This window comes from Pteropus alecto, unplaced genomic scaffold, assembly GCF_000325575.1.
Source record: "Pteropus alecto unplaced genomic scaffold, ASM32557v1 scaffold555, whole genome shotgun sequence".
Taxonomy (NCBI): Eukaryota; Metazoa; Chordata; class Mammalia; order Chiroptera; family Pteropodidae; genus Pteropus; species Pteropus alecto.
Genome location: NW_006436809.1, coordinates 251,632 through 259,688, shown reverse-complemented (window position 1 = coordinate 259,688; position 8,057 = coordinate 251,632).

Genomic DNA, 8,057 nt, shown 5'->3' with positions numbered 1-8,057 from the left:
AATCCACAACAAGCCTACCAGGTCTTCATGTCAGGAGAGGAATTAAAGAGTATCCTCTGCCAACAGGCCCAACCCAAGTCCCAGCTTCTGTTTTCAGCACCACCCCGCCTCGAGTGCTCATGGGTTGACAGGAGCTCTGGCCAGATTACCTCACAGCCTTCTTCCTTACCCATTCCAAGCACTCTGCCAGTCTCTCCTGATGTCTCCTGACCAGTCTCGAATAGTTGCTCCCTCACCTGTGCACAGCTACAGGGATCTCCCTTCACTATCACATTAGGAATCTTGGATTGGTTTTATTTCTTTATCCTATGTTTTCTTTTTTCTTAATTTACTTCATTTGGGTGAAACATCATCCAGTAGCTTCCTAAGAAATGGTACGTAGAAGATGAATTTTTTAAATCTTATTAAATGTCTGGAAATTTTTGAAATCTTAAATATTTCCTACCTTCATGCTTACTTGATAGTTCACTGAGTATAGGATTCATGGTTGAAATAATTTTCCTTCAGAAATCCAAAGGCATTGTTCCACTGTCTTCTAGCTCCCATTGTTGCTGTTGAGAATTCTTGTGCCACCTGATGCCCAATTCTTTGTATGTGACCTGTGTTTTCTTTCTGGAAGCTTACAGGGTCTTATCTGTGTCCTTATTCTTAAATTTCTTGATAATGCCTTTGTATAAGGTTTTTGTCCATTGGGCCCTGTCATTCTAGAAATTCATAATCTCTCAGTTCTTGGAAACTATTGAATTCTTTTCTCTGTTCTCTCAAACCTGTTATCTCCAGACTTTGTATAACTCCTGAATTCATTTATTGAGTATCTCTGATGTGCCAGATGTTTAGGTTGAAGTCATGATAAGGTAAAGTTTTTGCACTCATGGCATTTATGTCCCAGTGAAGAGTAACAGGCAATGAATTAAAATAAAAAATAAAATAGTAATTGCATATACAAAGAACTAAAATAGAACTGCGATAGATAATGACCAGTGTTTATAATGGTTGGTCAGAAAGGGTTTCTCTGAGAAGATAGCATTAAAGCTGAACTCTGAAGGATGAAAAGGAAGGTGTGAGATCACATTAGCCAGAGTGAATGGCAAAGTCATAAGGCAGGGAGAAGCTGTGTACAGAAAGGCAGTGTGTCTATAGTGCAGTTATGGAAGTGGAGGGAGAGTGGTAGATAAGCAGAGAAGAATCATGTTGGCCTGTGGACCATGCCAAAGAGTTTGGATTTTTTTCTAAGTACACTGGGAAGCTACTGAAACATTATAAGCAAAGGAGTAATGATTCAATTCAATAAGCAAATGTTGAACACCTATTTTTTGCCGGGCACTGTTCATGGCACTTTGAGATGAATCAGTTTTTTTTTTTTTTTTTAGTCCCTTCCTCAAGGACCTTACATTCTAGAAGGAAAAGGCAAACAAGCACAGAAAATACAAAATATACAGTGTATTAGAAAATAAGTACAGTGGACAAAGAGAAGTGTTACTTTTTTTAAAAAAAGATCTCTTTGTTTAGAGAAATGTTTGCAGGGGGTAAAAAGAAGCAGGGGTTTATAGAGAAGGCTTTTGTCATAAATCACATGAGAGATGACTGTGGTTTGGAGTAGAGTGATAGGAGGGATGGAGAGAGGAACACATTTGGAATGGGTAGAGTCACTAGGACTTGCTGATTAAACTGAATGGATTAGGGATGGTTGGAAGAAGAGAAATTACTGATAACTCCTGGATTTTCAGTTCAATTAAGGAGATGATGAAAATGAAGGATGATTGCGGAGTATGTTTGAAAGCAGAGGATGTAGAAGTCAAGACTTGTGCTTGTATTAAGAATAAAATGTATGCCTATGGGACATCTAAATGGAGAAGTCAGGCAGATAATGGGTATAAAAATGTTAGAATGGAGTGGAGAGATATTTTGGAGCCGGTGCTTGGCTCATGGAGATGGTGGGCTGGTGCCAACTGAGCTCATGGACTGGGAAGAAGGTTTGAGGAGAATCACCCCAGAGGGGTCAGGAGCACTTTTGAAGAAAAGCACATTGAATGATGAAATGATGACAGAAATTGTGATCGATGTGTTTCCTTCATCTCAGTATGTATACTCCTTGTTTCTCCTTAATGACCTAGGACCTCCAGTGCTGGGTTGAGTAGAATGATAGCATCTCTGTTTCGTTCCGAATATTAAAGTGCTGCTTCTGTTTTTTAGTTAGAATTGTAAAATAAGTTAAATTCGATGTTTGATGTATGATTTTGTAGTATATGCTTTATAAGGTAAGAAAACTTAATCCCTAGTTTATTAAGCATTTTTATCAGGAATGGGTATTGAATTATATCAAATGCTTTTCTACTTCTGTTGAAGTGATTGTGTTTTTTTCCCCTCCTTTATTAATGAATGACATTGATGAATTTTTTTATGTTAAACCAAATTTACATTCCAGGAGTAAAGTCTATCACTTAATTTTTTTTCTTAATTCTGTTTATTTTTATATCTATATTCATAAAGATTTCTCTACATCTAGTTTTAGTGTTAAGTTTACATTAGGCTTATAAAGTGATTTGGGAGTATTCCCTCTGTTTTCTGTAATATCTTATTGTGGGGGTTACTTTTTATTTGGAGGTTTGATGAAACTTGACTATAAAATAAAAAATAAATACCAAATGGACCTAGTATTTATTTTTATCGGTGGGGGGAAGGAGGGCTTAAAATTGTAATTTCTAATTTGATTTAATAAATGGTTATAGATCTAGTTAGTTTTTCCCTGTCACCATGAATCAATTTTGGTAAGTTATATTTTATGTAAAATTGTCCATCGTGACTCTGTTTTTAAAGTTACTGACATAAAGTTCTTCACAATTCTTCATTCTTGTCCTGTTTTCTGTTTCTAATATTAGTTGTAATTTTTCTTTTTTCTTGATGAATCTTGCTGAAGATTTGCTATTTTAGTAGTCTTTTCAAAGAACAGTTTTCAGTGTTACTGAACATTTTTTATCTCATTTCTATTTCATTGTTGCTCTTACTTCCTCTTTAGGCTTACTATTTTTTTTAACTCATTGAGTTAGACAGTTTAGTTTCACTGTTTTTTCTCTAATACATGCATCTAAGAGTATAAATTTCCATGTAAAGTAATACTGTGGTAGACTTAAAGTTATGTTCACAAAATTCTTTGATACTCCTCCTTTCAAGAGGTAATGCTTAATATCTGTCCCCTTGAGTATGGACTGGACTTAGCGAGTCACTCTGAATAAAGAGAGCACTGTGGAAATGATGGTGTGTGAACTTGCAGTTGAATGGTCCAGCTTCATGTAACTGCAGCTCCAGCTGTGTCTTGAATGTTTTTAAAGTTTTGTAAATGCTTTTTAAAAGTTTTTAAAAAGGCTTTTAAAATTATCTTTTTATTTTTAATTTTATTACATTGCGGCCAGAGATCTTTGCATGATTGACAAGTGAAAATCACTCACGCATTATTTTGAGAAAAGAGGGCTGTCACTCGTGACTTTATTATGCCATGAAGGGAGATAGGTAGCTTTCAGTGCTCTTCTGATTACTAAATAAATTAAGCAAGCATTTATACCTTTAGAAAACAGGTTTATTAAATACTATTACCAGAGCAGTTATCAAACAAGAAAATCATTTAACAAAGCAGGCACTTTAGAAATTTACGGGTTTTTTTTTTGTTTGTTTTTTTGTTTGTTTTTTTGTGTGTTTTGATTCTACAGAGCATAGTCGTAATATCTGTAGTTCAGGAATCTTGAAAGAATCTTGTTACAAATAACATTTGCAAGAACAGTTTTATGATGACAGAAAACCAAACAGGTGGATAGTTATGAGCTGCCACAAAACTATGCCTAGAACTGTGATGTTGTTGATACCCTTGGCTGGACACCTTATCAGAACAAGCAGGAGAGAGCTTTGCTCCCTGTGTCTGTCTGATACTCCTTTCGCCAGCAGCTGCAATGTAGGAGAACCAACATTCCCAAGACAACATGGAATTCTTTTGGTTAATGACAGGAGAAATGAGCAGGCTGAGAAGCTTAAAAACTTAACACGTGGAAGGAGAAAATGAAAAAATTTTAAATGGGGAGCATGCAATGTTTTGCTTTGACAGTGATATCGATGTTCTGCTTTTGAGCCTAGGCCTTGGTCATTTTTTTTCCAACTGTTCCACGAGTACTCAGAAAAACTATTTTCACTAAGTTCATGGTTCTGTGTATGCCCATTAGATGAATTTTATTTTGTTATTCAAATATGCCATGTCTTTATTAGAAGGATCTTACTTTGTGGTTCAAATATACTATATTCTTTAGAATATTTTGTCTTTTAAGTATCAATAACTGGGAGAAATCTGCTACGATTCTTGGTTTATCAGCGTTTTTTTTTTTTGTAACTCTGACAATGAGATGTACCACAGCTCAGAATTGTTACAGTTTCCAGATAAACTGTTCCTTTTACCAGAATGTAGTTAGTGTCCTTCCTTCTCTAACCTGATATATGCTTTGGGCATTAAAGTATATTTTCTCTGACATTGATATGGTTATGTCAGCTTCACCGCCTGGCATATCGTTTTTAATCTTTCAGTATCATCGTTTTATTCTTTTGTAAACAGTATGGCTAGATTTTTTTTTCCCAGTCTAGAAGCCTGAGTTTTGGTAAATAGGAGTTACTCTGTTTACATTTATTATGATAAGTGATAGATCAATAAATTTCTGTCATTACTATTTATCATTCTTTTTCTCTGCTTTTTAAAATTTTCTTTTCTTTGTTGGATTGATTAAGCTTTCTTTATTTCATTGTTTCTCCTCTCCTGGTTTGAAAGTTACATGATCTCTTTCTGTTTACCCATAAAATTTTACATTTATACTTGAATTAACAAATTAAATAAAGTTTATCGGTGTCCCTCCATCCTCCCAAACAATACAAGACCTTGGAATGCTTTAACTTAGAACACTGCTTCATCTATGTGATACTATTAGTCATAGCTTTGTTCCACATTTGTGTTGTTTACAGTTTTTTTGCTGTTACAACAGTGCTGCTAGGAGTATTTCTGCATTTATCTTAGTGTGCACGTGCAAGAGTTTCTCCAGGATGTACACAGGAGTGAAATTGTGGGCTACAGGATGGCAAATTTTCAGCTTTACTAGGTAATGCCAAACTATTTTTGAAAGGGGTTGTTCCAGTTCACACTTCATTTTTGGTAATGTCAGTCTTGTAAACATCAGCCAGTCTGGTTGATGAGTAATAGACTCTCACTGTGGTTATAAATTTTCATTTTGCTGGTTGCTAAGGAAGGTTTGGCCATCTTCATATAGGGTAGTTTTGGGTTCCTGTTCAAGTCTTTTGTTCATTTTTCTCTCAGGTTGTCTTTTAGATATTACTCTCGTTCTTTATATCTTCTAGATTCTACTCTTTTGTCAGTTATGTGTATTGCCAATGTCTTCCCCTAGTTTGAGATCTCTTTTCACTCTCTTTTTGGTGTCTTGATAATCAGAAGCTCTTAATGTTAATGCTGGAGAATTTATCGATCCCATACCTTTGTAATGAGTGCCTTTTTTTGGTCTTACTTGAGAAATCCTTTATTACCCCATGGTCATGGAGATATTCTATATCATCTTCTGCAAGTTCTACGGTTTTTCCTTCAATTTTTGATGTTTAATTTATCTGAAAACTATCTCGTGCGTACCTTGTTTTAATATGCTTCCAGTTAGTCACTGTTATTGTTTTCTATAGAGTTAATGCTTCTTTATCTTTGCTCACATGCTTATCACTGCTTTTTGCCTCCCCTGCTTTTTTCTGGGTTTAATTCCCCTCTTCCTGAGACGGAAATGGTAGTCAATCTTTCAGCAAAGATTTGTGGTAAACTACCTTTTTTTCCTCTATGATTTTATTTCATCCTCATTCTGGAGCTACAGTTTAACAGAATGGAAATTTAGTTTAATGTTTTTCAGAAGTTTGAGAAAACTTCCTTATTATTGCTGTCGAGATGTCTGCTCCTTGGGAGGTAATCTGTCTTCTGTCTCTGCTTTTCAGATTTTTCTCTTTGTCTTTGTTTTGTTCAGTTTCTGTGTCTAGGGATAGATTTGTCATAATTTATCCTGTTCAGGACTGTGTTTCTTGAATCTATGCATGGTACCTCTTTTCTGTTCTGGAAAATTAATAGTATGTCTTAAAATATTGCTTCTCCCTTTTTTTCTTTTTTTCCTTCCGGAACTTAACATTTGTCATATTTTAGAGCTTCGCATTCCATCTTCTAAATCTCTTAACTTTATTTCTATTTTCCATCTCCGTATCTCTCTGTGCTGCATTTTGGTTCATTTTCTAAGAGTTCATTAACTCTGCAATCTGCTTTTAATCATTTGTTTAATCAGGTCCATAAGACTTTATTTCCATTCATCATATTTTTATATCTAGAAGTTCTACTTGATTCTTTGAACCAGATTTTCATGTTTCTTATCTTCCAATTTAGTTCTTTAATCATTTTTAAATACCTAGTTTTAGTCTCTTTTGTTCTCTGATTGTTCTATAGTTGAAGGTCTCGGGGTTGTACTCCTACAGTTTGTGTTTTCCAGTGGGAAAGCGAGTCCTTTTTTCATGTGTTTTTAATAACTTATGTTGAGCTCGTCTTAAGCAGGGCTTTCTGAGGGCATTGTATGCAGTGCTCTGCCAGGGAACCCAGATGTGTAGTACCAGTCCAATACCAATTTTGTGTTTATTTTTTGGCTTGGGGATTTTTACCCCACAAACTAAAGCACTGTCCATATACTTGGTCAGGGATTCTGTTTCTCAGAGGGATTCCCAGGAAAAGTTTCCCTCCTGTCTTCTGTGCCACTGGGTGATTTTCCCCCAACTTCTTCTTTCTTAGAACATACAGTCCTCACTCTCACAGACACCTGGCCCTATGCCAGTCTCAAGTATGGCTGTGACTCTACCTGTTACTGGTCTAAGACTTCATCTGCTGACCTTTCTAGATTGATAAACATAATCCCTGGGACCTGGAATCTGGAGCAGAAGAGGTGTTGTACTTGAGGAAGCATCACATTCTAGATGGTGTCACACTTTAGCCTTTGCTTCCTTGACTCACAGCTATGCAGGATTAAATAGTAAAAACAAAATTCCTTGAACATTCAGTGTACTCATCTTTTTCTTGTGAAACTGCAAAAAAATTCTGGCCAACCACTTAACTCATACTGCCACTGGCAGAAACATGTTATTGTTATTTCTAACATAATAGTGAGCTTACAAAATAGTGAAGCTCAGGATGAGTTATGCTCATCATCTATAAATTTGATTCAAGACAAAAATTTCGAAAACTCCATAACAAATATGCAGTTCCTCTATCATTCCTCTATCAGAAGATAGCATAATAAGAAAGATAATGTGATCCTAGTACCTGCTCTAGTATGAGAAATAGGCCTTTGGCCTTCTTAAAAAAAACCTTGGCCTTCTTAAACCTTGGCCTTCTTAAAAAAAAAAAAAAAGATTGCCTTTTCCCTCTAGGTCTCATTGGAGCACAAAGGTATGAGGTCATTGCTTTTCTAAGAGACCTGGAAGAAAGTATGTGAAACTGGTCCCCAGTCCTATGAGAAACAAGGTGATACTTAACGATTGAGTAGAAACAGCACTTAGATGGACAGCACCCTGAGGATATAAATTAAGTCACAAGGTCTCAGAGTTTGAAGGGATCTTGTATGCTCTTTATGCCCTGGACAGATGGGATGGTTTTCCCAAGATCCAAGTCATTGGCTGAGCCAAGATCAAAACAGGAGGCCTTCACATCTCCAGGGCCAGGCACCTTGACTTGTTTGCATTCACTGTTACTTTCGCATAATTCTTAGGGCCACTCGCCCAGTCTCAGAATTCCTGGTGGCAGTGGCTTTAATGTCATCACGAGGACAATTAGCTCTTGTGTCTTCTTTGTAATGGGGGTGAGAGAGAAAGGATTTACAAAGATAATATTCACTGGCGAGAGCCCACACACCCAAGTTAAAGGTAATCTACACAGTAGTGTCATTATTTTGTTCTGTGGATTTGAATTCCTTCCTTCCTTCCTTCCTTCCTTCCTTCCTTCCTTCCTT